Source organism: Chiloscyllium plagiosum, chromosome 10, assembly GCF_004010195.1.
Source record: "Chiloscyllium plagiosum isolate BGI_BamShark_2017 chromosome 10, ASM401019v2, whole genome shotgun sequence".
Classification (NCBI taxonomy): domain Eukaryota; kingdom Metazoa; phylum Chordata; class Chondrichthyes; order Orectolobiformes; family Hemiscylliidae; genus Chiloscyllium; species Chiloscyllium plagiosum.
The window spans coordinates 77,751,627-77,774,032 of NC_057719.1; the positions used below are offsets into that span (position 1 = coordinate 77,751,627).

General features: G+C 41.8%; 1 protein-coding gene across 5 annotated transcripts in view; it reads left to right on the forward strand.

The window, feature by feature from the left end:
• The window catches only part of sipa1l1 (signal-induced proliferation-associated 1 like 1), a 433,231-nt gene that overhangs the window by 124,264 nt on the left and 286,561 nt on the right, over positions 1–22,406 (forward strand). For all 5 annotated transcript variants that reach the window (XM_043698149.1, XM_043698153.1, XM_043698152.1 and 2 more), the window contains one exon: positions 14,921–14,996. The gene's annotated coding sequence lies outside the window, so the exon portion shown is untranslated. The remainder of the gene's footprint in view (positions 1–14,920; positions 14,997–22,406) is intronic.

Below are 22,406 nucleotides of genomic sequence, written 5' to 3' on the forward strand. Positions count from 1 at the left end.
GTCAGTTAACTTGGTCATTTGTTTTTAGTGACGTTAATTGAGAGAAAATATTGACCAAGACACCTGGAGAATGTTGCTAAAGGTGTATCTATATCTACCTAAGCAGGTAGATGGAGCCTCAGTTTAACATCTCATCTGAAAACAGCACCTCTAACAGTGTCGCATCCACCTCAGCTTAGCTCGAGAGTGTCAATCTCAGCTGTATGCTGAAGTGTTTAGAGTAGGGATTAAAAATTCCTGAAGAAGGGCTAATGCCCGAAACGTCGATTCTCCTGTTCCCTAGATGCTGCCTGACCTGCTGCGCTTTTCCAGCAACACATTTCCATCTCTGATCTCCAGCATCTGCAGACCTCACTTTCTCCCCATTGAAAATTCAACCTCTGACTCAGGCAAGCATGCTGCTACTGAATTGATAAATGGCACAAATCATTTCAAAGTAAGCAAAGAATCAGAGGAAAGAAATTTAATGATGATGAAATGGTACCTGTTATGTCAGGAAAATTCTCTACAATGAATTTTTGCGGTATTCTTCCAATCTGGTATGGAGGAAGGGAATTGATACGATTGATGTTAAAATGTGGAAAAAAATTAAGATTCATGCTATATTGCAGTCAGTCAACTAATTTTCTTTTAATTATTTGAAAATTACCAACTTAGTTGAAGAGTCTAATGACCTAGAAAAGTGAGTTGTCAAGAGGGACATAGTCAACATTGGAATAATGAAAATGTGTTGACAAAATTTGGCAGGTGGAATAAATTGTGGGGGCATGTAAACTTATCCACTTTGAAGAAATTGAAAGAGCAAATAATTGTTTAAATGAAAAGAGATTGCAGAATTCAATGATTCAGAGGGTTCTGGGCATCTGGTGTGTGAATCAGAAGTATGTGGCTATAGTAGTGATTAGGAAAGCAAGTAAATGTTGGTGTTAATTGTAAGATGAATAGAGTATAAAAATTTGGAATTTTTGCTACAGCATTTGGTGAGGCTACTTCTGGATTGCATTGTGCAGTTTTGAGCTCCCTACTGTGAAATTATATTATTGGATTAAAAACATACAGCACAGAAACAGACCCTTCGGTATAGCTCAACCATGCCAAACAAGTTTTCCAAACTAAACTAGACCCATTCGTCTGCATTTGGCTCATATCCTTTTCATGTACCTATCCAAATGTATTTTAAATGTTGTAACTGTACCTGCATGTACCACTTTCTTTATATATAAACCACCCTGTGTGTGGAAAAGGCTGCCCTTCACACCTCTCTTAAATCTTGCTCCTCTCACTTGAAATTATGCTCTCAAGTTTTGGACTTGCAAATCCTGGGAGAAAGACCTTTTTCTATTCACCTTATCAATGCCCCTCATGATTTTATAAACCTCTTAGGTCTCCTCTCAACCTCCTATGCTCCAATGAAATAAGCCCTGAAGAAGGGTTACACCCTAAACATTGATTTCTCCACCTACTGATGCTGCCTGGTTTGCTGTGTTCTTCCAGCCTCCTCCTTGTCGACGTTGGATTTCAGCATCTGTAGTTTTTGTTTTGTCTCCAGTGAAATAAGTCCCAGCATAGCCAGTCTTGCCTTATAAATCAGACTCTCCTTGGGATAATATCTTTGTAAATCATTTCTGAATCCTCTTCAATTTCTAATATCTTTCCTATAGCAGGGTGACCAGAACAGGGCACAGTAGTCCATAAGTGGCCTCAGCATCCGTTTTGTCATCTAATGACTTCAAAATGAAACTACAGTTATAGGAGCCACCTGAAGGTTTCTTTTTTTATCATTCTTGGGCGATGGACTTTGCTGGTTAGGCTTGAATTTATTTCCCATCTCAACTTATTCTTCAGAATGTGTGGTGAGCTAGCTGCTTGTACTGCTGGAGCACTTGGAATGCTAGATGACTGGATAAATTGAGGGTTTGGTTAAGAAAAAGAAGGCAGCATATGTCAGGTAAAGACAAGATAGAGCAAATGAATCCTTCGAGTATAAAGACAGTAGGAGTTAACTTAAGAGGGGAAAGGTGGGGGAAGAAGCACCGTGAATTGCTACTTAAGCAAGCTAGCACAGACATGATGGGTTAAATTGTTTCAGCACAGATTATCATTTTTCTATAATTCAGTGTCTGTTAGAAGTCTTTACTTGTCCACTGTTATAATGTAGAGATTTTGTCAATATTTGGTGCAGGATAGTACAGAGGAACCTCGATTATCCAAGCGAGATGTGCGGGTACTATTTCGTTCGGATAATTAATTATTCGGTTAATTGATTTTCTCCGGGGCTCGGAGTTTTCTGTGAAGTCTGCTCCCTGTTCAGGAGACTTAGCAGCACACTGTGCATGAGCCCCTGCCCCCGCTCCCAACCCCACCCTGCCCCCAAACCCGGTCGCCTGCCCCCAACCCCGTCTGCATGCCACTCGACACCATTTCCACGAGGGAGTCAGTTAGCTCGATTGGCTCGGTAAGTAGAGAGTAATGCAGAATGACCGCAATAGTGCGGGTCCATTCCCTCCAGTGGTAGTTCATGCAAGGTTATGTCCTTGCCATGGCCCTTGCTTTATAGCTTGAAGGATACCTCTTCACATTTCTCTCTCCCACAGAGAGATGCCTTTAGTCGTTCATGGATAATCGCTAAATTAATGTGCCTTATTTCCCCCTTCCTTATCCTTTTGAGCAATAGAATGCATCTTGTGGATCTTGAAACATGGTTTAAACAAAAACATTAAAAATGTTGCGACCAAAGTTGGAAGGGCTGCACCAATTCCTCTGTAGACAAATTTTACATCTGACCAGTGTAGTGATACGGCCAATTATATGATTTTAGACTAAATGCTGTTTAGCGTTAAGAACATGTCAGCCATATTTCTTTAAATAATATTAAAATCTAGTTCATTACAAATAATGTTTGTTCCACAAAAATGCAAAGATTTACACACAGTTTGAAGTATTCAAATGTGTACATGACCAGTATTCTAACATCCCAAAACTTAAAGTGCAGCAAATATGTGTAATACATAAGTGATCTTGGAATTACTACCTGACCCATGGGCAAACTGTCAAGGTATTGAAGTCATGGCTCAAGAATTGGTGTGAGAGAGAGAGGTTTCAGTTAGAGAACGAGTAGGTTACCAGCAGTCAAAAGAAGGGAGGAAAGCTGGTGATCAGGAAATCTCCAAAGTGCATCCCATACGAGAACAATTATTGTTCCAACATCTAAGAATAGGTGAGTAATAGTTCTGGGTAGCGTAGCCAGAAAGAAGCTGCAAAGAAGGGAGGAGAAGCCAGGGAAGAGAATAGCGGTAGGAGACTCAACATTGAGAGGTACTGACAGGCATTGGTACAGCTGTAGGTGTGACTTCAGGATGGTGCATTTTGTCTGGTGCCTAAGGTCAAGAATATATCACTGAACAAGTGTAGGGCATTCTGAAGTGGGAAGGTGAACAGTTGAACGTTATGGTTCATATACATGTGTAGAAAAAGGGCTGAGATTCTCCAAGAATTTATGGAGCTAGATAGATTGAAAAGCAAGACCTCAAAAATTGTAATCTCTAGGTTTGTGAGTATAGAAACAACTAGATAGAACAGATAACTGGCTGAAGAAGTGATCTGAAGGGAGGACTTGGAAATTTCTGTATTACTGGGCTCATTTTTGGGAAACAGAAAGGGATCAATCATCTGTCTGCAAGCGTACTGTATAATTAACCGTAATTGTAACAAACTGTTTTGGTTTTGGAACCCAGATAGTGGCTGTAGATGTGGAAAAACAATGAAAAAGAATGTAGGTTAATGGGAGTGTGTTTCAGTGAAAGTGAACATAACTCTGATTTAAAGAAGTTATAGAAAATGACTGCGATTGACCTGAAGTAAAAGTTCTGAATGTCATAGATTTTAAGGCTACAGATCAAGTGCTTGAATGGGATTAAAATAGATAGGCATTTGTTGACTTGTGCGGACATGATGGACTTGTTTTTTGTAAAACTAATTCTTGCTGTACGCTGTTGTAGCATTTATGGAGATATGCTTCCAAGGAGATGAAAAGGAGGAACTAATTATTTAGGGTTATCCAATTTTTCAAAATGAGGTGGTAAGAAAGGGATGGTTGTGGCAGCCTTGTTGGATTGGAATTAATACAATCATATGAAATGATCTTGGATCGGAAAATAAATCTAAATGAGTGGAGGTAAGAAATAACAAGGGAACGTTGACACAGGTAAGATGGTTTATAGATCTAACATTCTTTAGGACAGAAACTAAATCAGTACATGTGACAATATCAGTCAAATAATCATAGGAGACTTTAACCTTATTAATAAATTTGGAAAATCACATAGGCAGACGTAGCCACAAGTAAGAAATCATCAGAGTTTAATCAAGACATTTTCCTATTGCAATGTTGTGGATCCGTACGGGCATCAAGCTATTTTGGATCTGGTAATGTGTAATAAGGCTGGTGTAATAAATGATATCCGAGTGAAACATCCCTTCTGAAACAGTAACCGTTGCATAGAATTGAGCATTCTGTTTGAGTGAGAAACTTGGGTAGGAAATGTGCTAAACATAAATAGGATTCATTTTATAGGGATGAGGACAGAATTGGCTGGAAAAGGAATCCAGGAGAAAAGATGGTTGCTGAACAATGGCAGATACTTAAGAACATGGTTAATGACTGGCAACAAAGAAATATCAAAATGAGGAAGAAGGATTCTAGAAAGGAGAGAAACAAACCGTGTCTAACCGGGGAATTGAGAATAGCATCAAATTGAAGGAAAGGAAACATACGTAGCCACAAGTAAGCTAAGAGTTGTGATAATAAATTAATGTATTGGTAATGCTTTCTTTAAAAAAAACAAAATATAGCGAGGCAGAAAGTAAACTTTGAGGGTAAACTAGCAAATAAAATAGACAGTAAATACGTCTTCAAATACATGAACAGGAAGAAGTTGAAGTGAACATTTGCCCCTTAGAAAATGAGGCTGGGGATATAATAGGGATGCCGGAAATGGCAGAGGAGTTAAATAAATACTTTGCATCAGTTTGCACAATAAGAGGCACTAGTAGTAATACAAAAAATATTGAATAATCAATGCGTATAAAGAGGCAGAGGAATAAGTTGAGTAGCTATCACTAAAAAGGTATGAGGGAAACTAATGCGTTCAAAACCTGAAGTCCCCTGAACCTTAAATCTCATCCAAGGATAGTAAAAGTAGCAGGGATAGTGAATGTATTGTCTGTACTCTCCCAAAAATCTTTCGATTCTGGAGGTGTCCTAGAGGATTAGAAAACTATTAAAGTAACATCCTTCTTCAAAAAGAGAAGGAGACAAAATATAAGTAACTATAGTCAGTTAGCTTAGCATGTGTCATTAGGAAAATATTAAAGTTTATTATAATGGATTTAACAGCAGAGCATTTAGAAATATTGTAAACCTTTTTATGAGAGTTGCACCAATGGGACCAGGAATGTACAGGTTGATCAAGTCTTCCAGTTGATGGAGGTCCACATAATCAATGTAAATACACACACTTTGTAACATACATAGTGCAGGTTGTATACACATCATTGTGTATTTATAGCATAAGTCACAAATAATAATATAGTTTTGCCTTAAATAAAACTTAGCCAAGAGCCTTCTTGCTCACGTCCTCAAATGCAATAATACAGAAAGTGAAGATCTTACATTTCAACTACCTGAAGCAAGTTTAGAAGATACCTGTTAAAACAAAGTTTGCTGTACGTCATATAGTCAAGCATGGTTTCATGAAGAGGAAATTGTGTCTGAAAAATTTATTCCGGTTTTTTAAGGTAATGGCTAGGACAGAAGGAGAGAATAGGGCTCCTCAAAAATCAACAAAGCAGCTTTTGTGTGGAGCTGCAAAAAAATGGGGGAGATACTAAATGAGTATTTTGCATCAGTGTTTACTGTGGAAAAGGATATGGAAGATATAGACTGTAGGGAAATAGATGGTGACATCTTGCAAAATGTCCAGATTACAGAGGAGGAAGTGCTGGATGTCTTGAAACGGGTAAATGTGGATAAATGCCCAGCTCCTTCCTATCGGAAAGATGTCATGAAACTTGAAAGGGTTCAGAAAAGATTTACAAGGATGTTGCCAAGGTTGGAGGATTTGAGTTACAGGGAGAGGCTGAACAGGCTGGGGCTGTTTTCCCTGGAGTGTCGGAGGCTGAGGGGTGACCTTAGAGGTTTACAAAATTGAGGGGCATGGATAGGGTAAATAGACAAAGTCTTTTCCCTGGGGTCGGGGAGTCCAGAACTGGAGGGCATAGGTATAGGGTGAGAGGAGAAAGATATAAAAGAGAACCAAGGGGCAACGTTTTCTCACACAGGGTAGTATGGGTATGGAATAAGCTGCCAGAGGATGTGGTGGAGGCTGGTACAATTGCAACATTTTAAGAGGCATTTGGATGGGTATATGAATAGGAAGGGTTTGGAGGGATATGGGCCTGGTGCTGGCAGGTAGGACTAGATTGGGTTGGGATATCTGGTGAGTATGGATGGGTTGGACCGAAGGGTCTGTTTCCATGTTGTACATCTCTATGACTATGACAAAGGAAACCAAGCAATATTTGAATTTCTAAAATGTGTTTGGTAAGGTACTGCACAGTAGGTTACTTGATAAGGTCAGTTAGGGATAGTATATTAGAATGGTTAGTGGATTGGCTAACCAGTAGAATACAGTAGTGATAAAGAAGATATTTTCAGAATAGTAAGCTCTAACTAGTGGTGTGCCACAGGGATCAGTATTGGAAGCATAATTATTTATGGTAATGATGTTCTGTTGCAAAGTTATGGATAACACAAAACAGGTGGGTGTGCAAATGGGGAGGATGACACAAAGGGCTCAATCTTAAGATTTTTTTTGTCAGTTGCATCAATTTTGTTTTCTTGAGGTTTTAAGGCCGATGGGGTTTTCTTGCTAAATCTTACCAAACTTGTTTTATTACCTACTTACTTTATACCCATGGCATTGCTGAACAATTTGCCACTGTTGGAATGTCCCAGAATTGACTGGCATCCCTGGCCCTGTTGCTGCCTTTTAAAGGTAATTATTCACAGGATCCGCCCTGCATGATTCCTGACATTTGCTTTAGATGTGGCAGACTAGGGAATTTTGTCACCCTGATTTGTGAACAGGACCTAGAGGCACGACTGAATGGGGTGTACACAGTTGGGATGTCTGCTTCCCCTCTGATCAGTACAGGGGAAACCTGCACTGCACGATCCTACCTCCTTCCCAAGATCCACAAGCCTGACCACCCCGGCCGACCCATTGTCTTAGCCTGCTTCACCGAACTCATCTCCGCCTACTTCGATACTGTCCAATGCCCCCCTAGTCCAGGAACTCCCCATGTACATTTGGGACACCACCCACACCCTCCACCTCCTCTAAGACTTCCGTTTCCCTGGCCCCCAATGCCTCATCTTCAGCGTGGACATCCAATCCCTCTACACCTCCATCCGCCATGACCAGGGCCGCCATGACCAGGGCCTCCAAGCCCGCAGTTTCTTCCTCTCCCGATGCATCGGTGCCACCTCGTGCTCCCGCAAGGAGGTTGAGCAGTTCATCAACTTCACCAACACATTCCACCCAGACTTTAAATTCACCTGGACCAACTCTGACACCTCACTCCCCTTCCTGGACCTCCCCATCTCCATTAGTGACGACCGACTTGTCACTCACATTTTCTACAAAACCACCGACTCCCACAGCTACCTGGATTACACCTCTTTCCACCCTATCTCCTGCAAAAATGCTATCCCATATTCCCAATTCTTCCGCCTTCGCCATATCTGCTCCCAGAACACACCAGATGGCCTCCTTCTTTAAAAACCATAATTTTCCTTCTCACATGGTTGAAGATGCCCTGCATCACATCTCATCCATGTCCTGCACCTCCACCCTCAAACCCTACCCCTCCAACCGCAACAAAGACAGAACCCCTCCGTGGTCCTCACCTTCCACCCTAGCAGCCTCCGCATAAACCACATCATCTGTTGACATTTCTGCCACCTCCAAATGGACCCCTCCAAATTTCCCTCCCTACCCCTCTTCGCTTTCCGCAAAGACCATTCCCTCAGCGACTACCTGGTCAGGTCCATGCCTCCCAACACCCCACCCCACCCTCCTCTCCTGGCACCTTCTCCTGCCACCACAGGAATTGCAAAACCTATGCCCACAACTCCCCCCTCACCTCCATCCAAGGCCCCAAAGGAGCCTTCCACATCCGTCAAATTATCGCCTGCGCATCCACACGTCATTTATTGTATTTGTTGCTCCCGATGCAGCCTCCTTTACATTGGAAAGACTGGACGCCTTCTCACAGAGCGCTGTAGGGAACATCTCCGGGACACCCGCATCAATCAACCCCACCGCCCCGTGGCCCAGCATTTCAACTCCTCCCACTCTGCCAAGGACATGCAGGTCATGGGCCTCCTCCACCACCACTCCCTCACCATCTGACGCCTGGAGGAAGAACACCTTATTTTCCGCCTCGGAACACTTCAACCCCAGGGCATCAATGTGGACTTCACCAGTTTCTTCGTTTCCCCTCCCTCCACCTTACCCCTGTTCCAACCTGGCAGCTCACCACCATCCTCGTGACCTGTCCTACCTGTCCTACCTGCCTATCTTCATTCCCGCCTATCTTCCTTCCCACCTATCCGGTTCACCCTCCTCTCCAACCTATCACCTTCATTCCCACCTCCATCCAGCTATGGTACTCTTGGCTACCTTTTCCCAGCCCCACCCCCTTCCCATTTATCTCTCCACCCCAGAGGCTCCCTGCCTTCATTCCAATGAAGGGCCTTTGCCCAAGACCTTGATTTTCCTGCTTCTCGGATGCTGCCTGACCCGCTGTGCTTTTCCAGCACCACTCTAATCTAGATACATTACCAAACGATGACTGCCTAATCAGTGCTGCCATCTATGTTAATTCAGCCTCCCCATCTGGAGGAATGCAGTGCAATGCAGGAACAATGTCCACACAGCCAACCTAAGTACTACCTCTCCGATACCTCATGCTTGCTGTTTCCACTACTGTACCCATCGCCCACAAGAACCATACTTTGCCATTATCATTACTGCCTGCAACAGCTTCCTTCACTCACTGTTACCTTTCCCCAAGTTTCAATTGTGCAATCCACCATTCCTCTGTTCTGCCTGATGATGTGGTCCAGAGCAAGTTTACAAGATTGATTCCGGGGATGCAGTTCAAAATTACCATCCACTTTCATCTCCCTTAATATCTGAATCATCTTCATTCCAGTATAAACATGTTGCCATAGGGCAGAACGGGCCAAGATGATCAGGTATCTGACATTCTGTTTAATCCTAATATATGGAGGACTCTGACTGACAGCCCTGAAAGGCAGACTAACCGTGTTTCTGCCCCTTAACAGTTTTCCCTTCACTTAGTGTGCCAGTACTCTTCTTGACTTAAGAGTCTGCAGCAGCTGGTGAGGGAAACACACATTTGATCACATCCTTCCTGATCTGCCTGCTGCAGATGCATCTGTCCATGATAGCATCAGTAGGCGTGACAACCACACAGTCCTTGTGGAGACCATGTCCTGCGTTCACATTGAGAACATGCTGCGTTGCGTTGTGCAATGTTGTATGTCACTGTATTAAATGGGATAAATTTTGAACAGATCAATGACTCAAGATTGGGCATCCATGAGGTGCTGTGGACCATCAGCAAAATCATATTCCAAAACAATCTGCAACCTCATTGTCCAGCTCATCCCCACACTCAACCATAATCATCCAGCCAGGGGGTTGACCACGGTTCAATGGAGAGTGCAGAAGGGTGTGCTAGGAGGATCACCAAGCATTCCTAAAAGTGAGTTGTCAACCTGGTGAAGCTCCAAAACAGGACTAGTTTTGTGTCAAACAGCATTAGCAGCAAGTGATGAAGTAAGCAACCACGCATCAACAAATCAGTCTAAGCTCTGCAATCCTGCCACATCTAGTCATGGATGGTGGTGCATGATTAAACAGCTTCCTCCTCCAAGCCACTCACCATCCTGACTTGGAAATATATTGCCATTCCTTAAATGTTGCTGGGTCAAAATCTTGGAATTCTCTCCTTTTTAAAGGCATTGTGGGTCAGCCTACAGCATATGGACTGCAGCAGTTCAAGAAGACATCCTGCCACCACCTTCTCAATGGGCGATAAAAATGCTAGCTGGCCAACCAGCAACATTCCCAACACACAACAGAATTTTTAAAAAGTTTCTAATGCTAAAAGGACAGCTACAATTATTTGGATGTTGTGGATACTGGGTAATTCAAGATGGAGAATGGGAAAAATTTCTGGCTGCAACAGGCTGCTCCTTTGAGATATTTTAGATGTTGGAGGTGATTTCCTCATTCCGGGAGCAGCAATTACTGTTTTATATGCTGTTGCATTGTTTTGGAACTTGGGGAAAAAAAGTCAAAACAACAGCGCTTTATAAAAGGGAGAGAAACAGACAAAGGCAGCACATAGTGAGGTCATTGCGGGGTTGGAGAGAGAGCGAGAGAGAGAGCGAGAGACCCAGACCCATACTGCTCCCTGACACCTCAGTGAACCTGTGCAGTTGCTGACTTTGCTGTTTGAATGCATTACTGCTGGACATCGGAGTGCATCTGAGAAAATTAGCAAACAATGAAATTCACAACTAATCTTGGAGGAATTTGTTTGGGAGATGTCACAGCGCAGAAACAGTTGTGGGAATATTTTTAAGTGTGACCCTACAGTAAGCCTGCAGTAGTCTGTAGAGTGGGTTCTTTCTTGATTATGTTATATTGAGATATGTCTTTTGGTTAATCTTAAAAATATAAGCCATAAGTATTTATTTAAGCTGGAGCAGTGTTTTGTTGAGGAATAAGACAGTGCTATTTTCTGTGTCTGTAGATTGGAAGAAGCAAAAAATGGCCATTAGAGTAATATGCTCTTGTTGGATGTGAGAATTTTTATGGAGCTTACGTGTTACTGAGGATTATATCTGCAATAAATGTCATTGGTTGCGAATCCCATCAGACCGAATGAACCGGTTGGAGAGACTGTTAGAGGCAATCAGGAATTTACAAGTGGAAGGGGGTGTGATGGGTGGCAGTTATAGGGAGGGAGACAAATTGCAGATACAGTCACATAGATGGGTTAACTCCAGGAAAGGTAAGAGAGATAGGCAGGTAGTGCAGGAGGCTTCTGTGGCTATCCCCATTTCAAACAAGTATGCTGTATTGGAAAATGTAGGTGGTGATGGATTCTCAGGGGAAGGTAGCTCGAACAGCCAAGTTTCTGGCATCAAGACTAGCTCTAATGCAATGAGGGGTACGTCAGGTTCCTATAGTGTGTTAGGGGACACTCTAGTCCGAGGCACAGACAGACGTTTCTGTGGCCAGGAGCAAAAAACCAGAATGGTGTGTTGCCTCTCTGGTGCCAGGATCAAAGATGTCTCCAAGATGGTGTAGAATGTTCTTAAGGGGTAGAGGGCCCAGCAGGAGGTCTTTGTACATATTGGAACCAATGACTTAGGAAAGGAAAAGGATGAGATTTTGAAGGGAAATATACAGAGTTAGGCAGGAATTTAAAAAGGAGATCCGAGAGAGTAGTAATATCTGGATTACTCCTGGTGCTGGAGCTAGTGAGGGTAGGAATAGGAGGATAGAGCAGATGAATACATGATTGAGGAGCTGGTGTATGGGAGAAGGGTTCACACTTTTGGATCATTGGAATCTCATCTGGGGTAGAAGTGCCCTGTACAAGAACGACTGATTGCAACTGAATTAGAAGGGGACTAATATACTGGCAGGGAGATTTGTTAGAGCTATTCTGGGGGATTTCAGCAATTGTGGTGGGGGTGGTGGTGGTGGTGTGTGGGACCCATGGAGATAGTGAGGAAAGAGATCAATTTGAGACATTACAGATGATAAAAGAAGCAAGTCAAACAGGGCAGGCAGGGACAAAGCAGAGAACCAGGTAAGACCGATAAATTTAAGGTGCATTTATTTCAATGCATGAGGCTTAACAGGGAAGGCAGATGAACTCTGGGCATGGTTAGGAACATGGGACTGGGATATCATAGCAATTGCAGAAACATAACTCAGGAATGGACTGGATACATTCAGCTGAATGTTCCAGGATACAAATGCTACAGGAAGGACAAAGGGAGGCAAGAGAGGAGGGGGAGTGGTGTTTTGATAAGAGAGAGCATTACAGCTGTACTGAGGGAGGATATTCCCAGAAATACAACCAGGGAAGTTATTTGGGTGTAACTGAGAAATAAGAAAGGGATGATCACCTTATTGGGATTGTATTGTAGACCCTCTTATAGTCAGTGGGAAATTTGAGAAACAGATTTGTAAGGAGATCTCCGTTATCTGTAATAATAATAGGGTGGTTATGGTAAGGGATTTTAACTTTCCAGACATGTACACACTTAACAGTATGACAGTCAGTCTAAGAATATTTTCTGATTCGGTATGTGGATGTACCGACTAGAGAAGGTGCAGAACTTGACCTACTCTTGGGGAAATAAGGCAGGGCAGGTGACTGAGGTGTCAGTGGGGGAGCACTTTGGGGCCAGCGACCATAATTCTATTCATTTTAAAATAGTGATGGAAAAGGATAGGCCAGATCTAAAAGTTGAAGTTCTAAATTGGAGAAAGGCCAATTTTGACGTTATTAGGCAAGAACTTTCAAAAGCTGATTGGGGCAGATGTTCGTAGGTATATGGGCAGCTGGAAAATGGTAAGTCTTCAGAAATGAGATAACGAGAATCCAGAGACAGTATGTTCCTGCAAGGGTGAAAGGAAAGGCTGGTATGTGTAGGGAATGTTGGATGACTAAAGAAATTGAGAGTTTGGTTAAGAAAAAGAAGGAAGCATATGCCAGGTATAGACAGGATAGATCGAGTGAATCCTTAGAGTATAAAGGCAGTAGGAGTATACTTGAGGGAAATCGGGGGGGTTAAAAAGGGGACATGAGAGAGCTTTGGCAAATAGAGTTAAGGAGAATCCACAGGGCTTTTTCAAATACATTAAGGACAAAAGGGTAACTAGGGAGAGAATAGGGCTCCTCAAAGATCAGCAAGGCGATCAGCAGGAGATGGGTGAGGTACTAAATGAGGTACTAAATACATCAGTATTTATTGTGGAAAAGGACATGGAAGATATAGACTGTAGGGAAATAGATGGTGACACCTTGCAAAATGTCCATATTACAGAGGAGGAAGTGCTGGATGTCTTGAAATGCATAAAAGTGGACAAATCCCCAGAACCTGATCAGGTGTACTCTCGAGCTCTGGGAAGCTAGGGAAGTGATTGCTGGGCGCCTTGCTGAGATATTTGTATCATCAATGGTCACAGGTGAGGTGCCGGATGACTGGAAGTTGGGTAACGTGGTGCAACTGTTTAAGAAGTAAGGACAAGCCAGACAAGTATAGATTGGTGAGCCTGATGGTGGTGGTGGGCAATTTGTTGGAGGGAATCCTGAGGGATGGGATGTACATGTATTTGGAAAGGCAAGGACTGATTAGGGATAGTCAACATGGCTTTGTGTGTGGGAAATCATGTCTCACAAACTTGATTGAGTTTTTTTAACGAAAAGGATTGATGAATGCAGTGAACGTGATCTATATGGACTTCAGTAAGGCATTTGACAAGGTTCCCCATGGGAGACTGGTTAGCAAGTTTAGATTTCATGGAATACAGGGAGTGCTTGCCCCTTGGATACAGAACTGGCTCAAAGGTAGAGGACAGAGGGTGGTGGTGGAAGGTTGTTTCTCTGACTAGAGGCCTGTGACCATTGGAGTGCCACAAGGATTGGTGCTGGGTCCTCTACTTTTCGTCATTTATATAAATGATTTGGATGTGAGCATGAGAGTAAATTTGCAGATGATGCCAAAATTGGAGGTGGACAGCGAAGAAGGTTACCTCAAATTACAATGGTAAGTTGATCAGATGGGCCAATGGGCTGAGGAGTGGCCAATGGAGTTTAATTTCGGTAAATGCGAAGTGCTGCATTTTGGGAAAGCAAATCTTATCCGGACTTATAGGCTTAATGGTAAGGTCCTGGGGAGTGTTGCTGAACAAGGAGACCTTGGAGTTCAGGTTCATAGCTCCTTGAAAGTGGAGTCACAGGTAGGTAGGATAGTGAAGAAGGCATTTGAAATGCTTTCCTTTATTGGTCAGAGTGTTGAGTACAGGAGTTGGGAGGTCATGTTGCGGCTATACAGGACATTGGTTAGGCCACGTTTGCAATATTGCATGCAATTCTGGTCTCCTTCCTGTCGGAAGGATGTTGTGAAATGTGAAACGGCTCAAAATATTTACAAGGATTTTGCCAAGGTTGGAGGATTTGAGCTATAGGGAGAGGTTGAATAGGCTGGGGCTGAGGGTTGGCCTTATAGTGGTTTATAAAATCATGAGGAGCATGGATAGGATACATAGTCGTTTTCCTGGGGTGGGGGAGTCCAGAACAGGAGGGCATAGGTTTTGGGTGAAAGGGGAAAGATACAAAAGAGACCTAAGAGACAACTATTTTACGCAGAGGGTGGTATATGTATGGAATGAACTGCCAGAGAAAGTGCTGAAGGCTAGTACGATTGGAACATTTAAAAGGCATCTGGATGCGTACATGAATTGGAAGGGTTTGGAGAGATAGGGGCCGGGTGCTGGCAGGTGGGACTAGATTGGGTTGGGATATCTGCTCAGCATGGACGAGTTGGACCGAAGGGTCTGCTTCCATGCTGTACATCTTTATGGCTGTCTGACTCTAAGTTGCCAGTGTGCTGCATCTCCCAGTAATTTGAATTTTAAAATGCAGAGCCTTTGTCATATGTGCTCATTGCTGATTTCTTTATTAAACTAGAAATTCTTTCCATGGGAAATTGTATTAAAAGTATTTGTACTTTCCACAGCTCCGGACATCCTGGCCGATGAAAATTTATCTTGGTGCACTGGATGGTAAATTCCTGAGGCCTTTCCCAATATCACGTAAGATCATTTTACAGTATTTGTTTCTCTATAAACTGTACAATAGCAACAAGCTCAATGAGAATGAATAAAGATGATAGAAGCAAAATTCTGAAATGCCTTTTGAAATTGTGTATTTAACAATTATATAGCAGTGAAAAGCTTAAAAGAAATCACAGCTGTCAATACCTTAGCAAAGCACAACCATCCAGAGTGGAGAAGTGGTTCTTGGCATTCTTTTCTTCCCATTCTCAGCTTCACTGTCACCTCATTTCGTCAGCAATCTCCGGAAGACTGAGCTACCATGTATGTATCAAGCAAGTTGAAATCAAGTCATGTTACCAGATGTCACATGAATTAGATGTCATGTGGTCAGAATATCACATGAGCATGCATCCAGCTTCATTTAGCAACTGTAATCCCACTCCTTTATAAATATGCACTGTTGATACATTATAATTATTCCTAAGACTGTAAGACAGGAGCAGAAGTGGGCCATTCAGCCCCTTGATTCTGCTGTACCATTCACTAAGACCATGGTTGATAATTACTATTCTTTGACCCTTTCTATTTTAACTGGCAATTCAATAAGAATTGACTGAATTTGTTGCAATGATAGGTTACTCATAGTTTTGGAGCCAGTCTCTTAATTTTCATTCAAAGTAATTGCGTTCCAGACCATTTACTTTCTTAAATGCCTCTTGGGTAATTTCTCAAGTACATCCTTTTCAAGAAGCTTTGGTCTCTTTCGTCTTTCTCAGTATCTCTCCGATTTCATAATCAGTGCATTAGCACCAGTATTTGTATGTACCTCTTGTATCTTGGTGGCCACAATCAACCAATGAATGCAGTAATGCAAGGTGTGGACCGGACAGAGTACTATCTTCCTCTGACTTGCATTCAACAATGTTGGTTTAAAGTTCTCTTCACTTTGACTTATTTCATAACAACCCATTTGTTAGATATCTTAAATAACAAGCAAACCACTTGATACATTTGTCGCAAAGTAGAATTGAAAAGTACAGCAGGGATGTTTAATTTGTACTGAATTTTAGTTACACTCCTCTTGGACTACTTTGTTTTATGTGTTTGCAAATTATCAAAAGTATGTAAAGACACTGGGCAAATTGAATAACCAGGAATCTGCCATTTGATGCTGAAATCGAAGTGCATTTCAAAAGTTGCAACTGCTGCAATCAAACTGTGTGTGGAGAAACAGCAAGTGACAAAATACATGGGAACACCACCTTCAAGTTCCAACTTGGAAATATGTCACCATTCCTTCACTGTCATTCAGTCAAATACCTGGAATCCCCTCCCTGCTGGAAGTGTGGGTCGACCGACAGCATGTGGACTGCAAAAATTGAAGAAGGCAGCTCACCACCATCATCTCGAGGGCAACTAGGAACAGGTGATAAATGCTGGCCCAGCTAAGAAGAGGATGCAAGAGAACAACACAGGTCAGTGAGTCATACACCTTTCCAGCCCATTGAGAGAAACAAATATGGCAACATTTGGCTCCTGAGCTTGGTGATGCTTGACCAAGGCAGACCATCATTTTGTGAGACTGAAGGCTGATCAAAGTGACTTGGACACAATATAAAAACAATGTACAAGGATGATACCAGTGTGGAAACTAACCCCAGTCTTGTCTTTTCTTCTCTCTGAGTAATAGATGTTGAGAGTGGCTTAAACAAACAGCGGGCTTGAAAATTATGGAAAGGTTTTCTAGGCTAAATGTAGAGAATATGTTTCCACTTTTGGGGAGTTCAAAATTAGTGGCTGTAGACGTAGAGAGCATAGCATGGGTAGAACAAGAATGTCACCAGCACATGTACTTGAGCTGAATGGCAAATATGCATTTAAGGAGAAACTACAAGGCGACTCTTATTGCAAAATGCCAGGCCTCGTGGTCCTGGGTAGGGAGGCTGAGTTCAAGTTCCACCTGCTCCAGAGGTATGTAATAACATCTCTGAACAGGTTGATTAGAGGGGAAGAAATGGTATGAGCACATGGAGAAAGGAACTGTACTATGCTGCTATCATGCTCGATTTAGAGATCCCATGTTATGTATTTTCAGGTCTTTTCAATACTTTTAAAAACTGGATCCAAGCAAGCTATTGAAATGGCTACCACAAGTTGTGATACTTGGCATTTAAACCACCAACAGTATCAAGTCTGCAGTGAATAGCATTAAATATGGACATTCACAACTCTCAGGGAATTCACAATCTCTTTTAAAATTCAACAGGCCTCCTGTGTTGGCCTATTCTTACACAAAATGTCTAACTTCATGTTGGACAAAAAGAAAGTTGGAAACTTAATTTATGGCAGACAAACATGAGAGGTCACTATGAACGTTGCACTGTGCTTTGATGCTTTTTTCCGCCCAAACTATACTGGGTTAATCTCAGGGGGTCTTCGTCCATGACACAGATTTGTGAAATCAATATGAATACCACCTCCTTAAAGTACTCTGAAGTTGAGAAAAAACAACATAAGACCAGGGCTAACCTTTTAATTGTTTAGAGAGATTTGTTAGTGCTATTGGGGAAGGTTTAAACCAGTTTGTCAGCTGGATGGGAACTTGACAAAGAGTTCAGAGAATTAAAACCGCTTATCATGGGAAGTGGAAGCAGCAGAAACACTTCCTCGCATCAATATACAGGATAGGGCTTTTAATTCTGCTTTGATAACACACTATCTGAATTCACATAAGTTGCATGACTTGATCATGCTAGTAGAAGTAAAAGGATATGAAAAAAAAAATCCATTATGGAAAAGTGGCTGCAAGGGTTACTGAGACTGGGAAATGAATGTTCAAAGGTATTTGGTAGTTAGCAAGGTTAGAGAAAAAGGAAGGGAGGTAGTATAAAGCTGATAACAAAAGGTGGGATCAATGTATTGGTAAGCAGCAGATCTCTAATCAGAAGGACAGTAGAATCTGTTTGGATGAAACTCATAAACAACAAGAGGTAGTAAACATTAGTTGGAGAGGTTTATAGGTTTCCAACAGTAATGGTAAGACTTAACATGGCATAAATCAGAAAATTTGAGGTGCATAAAGTGAGGGAAATGCAGTAGTCATGGGTGACTTCAGTCCACATATGGAGTGGGTAAACCTTAAAGAACAAGTTTGGAGGAAAGATTCCTGGCATGTTTTGAGATTGATCCTGAAAGCACTTTTGATGAGCAACCAAGGCGTGGGCCATTTTAGACTGAGCATTATGCGACATGAAAAATCTAATTAATAATCTTGTTACAAAGGAATCTTTTAGGATATTGGTATTTATACAGTGAATGCCAAGATAATGGTAAATGTGGTGTTGCCAAAACACCTTTTTTGTTGTTACGGCATATATGCATATTACTCATCACTTGCTGCAGTGAAGAACCGTGGATATGTTCAGTGCACAGCATTATTTGGAGTATGCGCAGTGCAAATGCTGGCAGTAGACAGGCATTTATTTGACAGATCAAAAAACATAGATTTTTGACTGGTAAAGGAAGTGGCTAGACTGGGCTTCTCCAGAAATATGTAGATTACAAACTCCCAAAAAATAACTTGCTGTGTCCTGCATACACACCTTTGTAGATCATAGACTGGACTGGACAACAAATTATAGCCAAAACACAGCAGAATTTAGCTCTAGATTTCCCCTCCCCCTCACAAAACGTTCTGAGGAGCTGCTCAGACTAAAAAAATGTGAAGTGATGTTTATCAGGGAATAATGCTGGGACATTGACATTCAAAATTATGCCCAAATTTGTTTCTGGCAACTACTCCAGGTTTCGTTGATGTATGGAGCCGGAGGCTGGAACTCACTGCCTTATCGCCTTACATTGTGGTGGAAATCCAGGAAAAAAAGTTCATTTCCTTCACCACTGATGTTTCGTAGCAGTGGTATGTAGCGCCTACAAGATGCACTGCAGAAATTCACCAGGGCTCCTTAGACAGCAGTTTCTCAAACTTCCATCTCTAAGGAGAAGGACAACAGATAGATGGACACTCCGCCACATGGAAGCTCCCCTCCAAGCCCCTCTCCATCCAGTCTTGGAAATATATTCCCATTCCTTGTGTTGTTGGTCAAGATCCGAGAATTCCCTCCTGAATGGTCCACTGACATCATGTGGATTACAGCAGTTCAAGAATGCAGTTCACTACCGCTACCTTGAGGGCAGCTAATGATGGACAATAAATAGTGGTCCAGATCCCATGAGTGAATTTTAAAATTTTAAAAAAATTCCCTCTTGTAGCTTTTCTTCAAAGAAACAACAAACCATTGAAATACTGGCATGCAGGGTGATCTGGACTCGAGGGGAAAATACACTGTTGCAATTCAATGTGTAGGAAATACTGTATGAAAGAATGATTAGATTAGATTAAATTACTTAGTGTGGAAACAGGCCCTTCGGCCAATGCGTGGAATAAAAATCTTCTGAACCTGTATTCATCCAAATGTATACATTGGAATTACCGATGTCGCTGGGATGCAATTTCTTTTCTGGTATCTGTTAGGAAAATGATGCGTTTTCTTTACAAATCTGCAATTGAAATGCAAATCTTTAATGGAAGGAAAGATTTAAGAGTTGGAAGATGTAAATTGTGATGCCAGTACTAAGGCTGATGAAATTTAGATCAAGAAGGAATGAAGTTAACTTGCAACGTAGAAAAATGTGAAAAGGAGGAGGAAGATCAAGGGGTAAGATCAAAATTTGAGTGTAGTGATTAAGGAGTGAGCGATCAATGTTGTACAAAAGCACAGAATGCCAAAGATTATGTCTGTGTCAATATGACATAAACAAGGAAGGGTTGCTTGATTCTTGGCTATGGAAATGTACTTTGGAATTTGTTTCCATATGTCAATATCTCAGTAATAGGAAGGACTGGAGAATGAGCAACAAATTACTTTTTGCTGTGGGGTCTTTTTTTCAAACTTCACTGCAGTTTTTTTGTTTTTCTTGGATTTGATCTCATCAGTATAAAGAAATTGCTCTGTCATTCATTTTTTGTTAAAGTTAGTATGGAAACAGTTGGATAAAGCAAATAGTTACTAACTGTGACCAGCTGTCTAAAATGTAATGAAAAGGAATATTCTAAGATTATGCTTTCAGTATTGAAGAAAGGAACTGGTATCTCTGTCACGTCCTTGAAGTTAATGGTTTTGTCTTCTCCCTATATTGTACATCCACTGAGCTACACAGGCTTGAGAAACTGTTGCCTGCTGTTTCATGTGGCAACATTGTAAAGCTGTTTTTTAAAAATTCATCATGACATTGCTCAGGCTTGGCAACAGAAGGAATTCTCTTTCCTCACACCCTGAAAACATGGAAATCCTGTCTCAGCTTGTTGCCTGACAAAAATCCAATGCAGATGTTGGAAATCCAACAAAACCAGAAATTGTTGAAAAACCCATCTGGTCTGGTGGCATCAGTGGAAAGAAAACAATTAACAGGTTAGGTCATTGGAATAATTTGGGGAATAAACATTGTTCTTAGTGGTGAAAAATGTGTTGCTGGAAAAGCGCAGCAGGTCAGGCAGCGTCCAAGGAGCAGGAGAATCGATGTTTCGGGCATAAGCCCTTCTTCAGGAATGAGGAAGGTGTGCCAAGCAGGCTAAGATAAAACGTAGGGAGGAGGGACTTGGGGGAGGGAATGTGATAGGTGGAAGGAGGTTAAGGTGAGGGTGATAGGCCGGAGAGGGGGTGGGGGCGGAGAGATATTCTTAATGGCCAGGATCCAGAGTCCTGAAGTCTGTGTTACTTGCCTGATGTGTTCCAGAATCTCATCTGGGTTGCAGAGAAACATGCACTGAGAGGAATGATTCATTTGTCATGGTTGACACTGGTGCCAACAATATAGGTCGAAAGAGGAATGAGGTTCTGTTGAGGGAATATGAACAGCTAGCGGCTAATTCAGAAAGCAGAACCAAACGGGTAGTGATCTCAGTTTGTGGTTCAGGTCTTAATCATAATTGGCACGGGGTCAACAAGATTAAAGAGGTAAATGTGTGGCTCAAGTTTGATTCCATGGGACAGGGAAGGAGGGAGCTGTTCTGATGGTATGGGTTCTGCCTGAATCATCCTGGGACCAAAGTCCTGGTGAGTCGCGTAAATCGGGCAGGAGATAGCTCTTTAAACTAAAGATGGGTGGGTTCAGGTTGCATGGGAAATTATAAAATCTAAGAATATAGGATTGAGAAATTAAAAGAAAGGAGCAGAATAAAGGAATATCATATTGTACCAAGCAACCTAAAAATGTAGGGAAATTTGATAACAGAACAAGCTGAAAAAGATTTTGTATGTTAATGCATAAAGCATTCAGATTAAGTTAGATGGAGTGCATATAGAGGTAAATGAAGATGATCGCATACCCATTCAGGAAACATGGTTACATGGAGATCAAAACTGGGAACTTAACTTTTGGGGAAATTTAATCATTCAGTGGGACACAAGAAATGGAAAAGGTAGTGGGGTAGCATTCTCTAATAAATGAAATGATAGTTGTGAGATGATCTGGGCTCAAACAATGTAGAATCCATTTGAAGAGAGGTAAGAAACAGCATGGGAATGAAGATGTTAGTAGGAGTAATATACAGACCCACAAACAGGAGCCACTCTGTAGGAAAGGCTATAAATCAACAAATAATTGGAGCATGTTCAAAGAATAGAGCAATACTTATGGGTGACTTTAATCTTCATGTTGTTTAGGTTAATCAAATTGGAAAGGGTAGCTACGTGAACAAATTAATAGTGTGTATTAGGGATAGTTTCCTTGAGTAACATGTCATGGAGCCAACTAGGAGAATTACATCTTGGATCTGATCATGGGTAACTGGGCCAGTTTAATAAATCACCTCTGAGTAAAAGTTCTTCGAGGAAGTAGTGATCATGAAATGAGGATAGAGTTAGCTAAAGTGAATTGGGTAAATAGATTAGCAGGGATAACAGTAAGCAAGCAGTGGCAGGCATTTAAAGATGTAAGTCATGACTCTCAGCAAAAAAATATATCCTGCTAAGGATGTAAGAAGGGTACCTGTGATCGTGGGTGGATTCAAAGTATGAGGGATGAAATCTGAGTGGAATCCACATGGGGTAGTCTGAGCCAGACATTGGATAAGAGTCCTCTCCCCATCCAATAAGTTGTTTCACTGTCTTCTGATGCTGTCTCTCCACCTGGACCTCTCCCCCTCTGGCATTTTACTTGCACTCGACCTGTTCATAGAGAACTAATGCCATAATGTTTCTCTGTCTCCCCACTCCTTATTCATTCCTTCTGCACTAACTACACTCAATGCTCTCAAATCTAACCCTGATTTTGTATTAAGCCTTCCAGTCTTGTTGTCTGATGTATTGACTTCTATATTTCATCTGGTGATCTCTCCAGGAACTGTCTATCCAAGCTTATAATCCCCAAATTACACACAACCCG